This window comes from Juglans microcarpa x Juglans regia, chromosome 3D, assembly GCF_004785595.1.
Source record: "Juglans microcarpa x Juglans regia isolate MS1-56 chromosome 3D, Jm3101_v1.0, whole genome shotgun sequence".
Taxonomy (NCBI): domain Eukaryota; kingdom Viridiplantae; phylum Streptophyta; class Magnoliopsida; order Fagales; family Juglandaceae; genus Juglans; species Juglans microcarpa x Juglans regia.
Genome location: NC_054598.1, coordinates 19,273,053 through 19,275,100, shown reverse-complemented (window position 1 = coordinate 19,275,100; position 2,048 = coordinate 19,273,053).

The window sequence follows — 2,048 nt, the reverse complement described above, 5'->3', positions numbered from 1 at the left end:
ACAAACAGAGAGAGAGGAACATACTGAGAGTACTCTTAAGATTTCAGGGACTTGGACAATAGACGGTGACCTCTCATCGGCGACGATGGAACGATAGGGATGTCATGCACTAGGGTTTTAGAGACTTGAGAGAGAGAGAGAGATGGGGCAAATGGCAGTGGGGAGGGAGAGAGAGAGAGAGAGAGAGATGAAATGTGAGTACGTGTAGGGCAAGGGAAGTAATCGGCAAAGGTTCAAAACGGCATCGTTTTCCATAAATAAAACAATGCATTTTTGTAATACTAAACAAGTTGTTTTAGAAAAGAAAAATCGATTACGAATAATCAGGTCAATACCCAATATCTGTAATTGGATCCGGGAATATCTTACCCGCCTGGATTCACCCAGATTTTTGGATTTCGTACCAGACCGGAAAAGAATTTGTTCAGATGCAACCCTATGCTGAAGGTAGAGCTCATGCTACCATGGAAAAACTTTTATAATTTTGTTTAGAATGGATAGTAGATGATGCAGTAGGTGTTGTGGAGGCAATGAAATCTTGTCTTGACTTGGGTTTGAACTAATTGTATTTGAAGGTGATTAACCAGGTGATAACTAGGTTAAATGACTCCAACATTAGTTTTAATTTTAAGACAATGCTAGAGCCATCGATGGGGCTCCCACTGGACTCTTTATGTGTTTTTTTTTTGTTCTTTTTTTATATAGATTTTTTAACACTTTTAAATATTTTTAAAAAATAAAAAAATTCATAACATCATTAAAAACACAATTCCTTAATCATGAAGTAAAAAAAAATTAAAAAAAATTAGTCTTCCTATTGGAGCTAATAAAAAAATATTAATCATTAAAAAACACTTCATAATTAAGGAAGTATTTTCTAATGATGTTGTAAATTTTTTTTTTATTTTTTTAAAATATTTAAAAATGTTAAAAAAATCTATATAAAAAAAGAACAAAAAACACAAACATAAAAGAGCAAACGGGAGCCCCAGTGGTGGCTCAAGCATTTTCCTTAATTTTAATAGATATGGACAACTTACTGAACATACTACTTTGAAGAGTTCCTTTGACTCTGTTAAAGTGCTGCATGGCATGCAGAAAGAGCTGCAAACATGATAGGCCACACACTACTAACCAAAAGTGCTCTTAGCCCCGTTTGGATTACAAGATATTTTCATTTTATCTCAACATCCAAACACTATAAATATAAACACTAAATTTTTAGTTTTTAATTTTTTCATTTAATTATTATCTAATCATTACTATATTTACAAACTTCCAAACAAAACATAAAAAACATTCAACTTTTTCAAATTTCAAAATAAAGAAAATATTAAAAAATTATTTCTAACAATATTTTAACTTTATTATATTTTTATTTAATTTTTTTTCTCATTTTTCAAAATCACATAAAATATTTTAATTTAAATCATTTCATTACTATTCATAAACTATTTCATTAATATTTCTAAATTTCTCATATTATCTGTTCTCAACATCGAAACAAAAGTTAATTTATCTATGTTAATGTCTATGTTGAAAAATCTTGTGGCATTCAACACAATATTGACCAACATGGTTATGTTGTTTATCAATGTACATGTATTCGATTTAAAAAAAAGAAAAGAAAAGAAATTTGAAAACTTCTTCAAAGTAAATTGTACATCATTTTTTAATCCATTATATCTTGAAAAACGTTTATTGCAAACACTTGATGCAAATGGTATGCAAACGAGATTGATGTGAAGATAGTTGATAAGAGAGATCGAGCTGATGAGAGAGATGCGAGAGAGTTGAGAAGAAAGAGATGAGAAGAGAGAGACTGAACTGATGAGAGAGAAAGATCGAATTAATAAGAGACTGAGTTGATGAGAGAGAACCTGAGAAACGAGAGATAGAGAGAGTTGATGAGAGAGCTGATTAGAGAAAATATATACGTTTAAAAAAAAAATATTTATTTTAAATCTGACGTGATATAGACGATACGCTTCAATTATATGCAACGAATGTATATAGAAGAACTGTTATTTGCCTAGGCGGATTTTCAA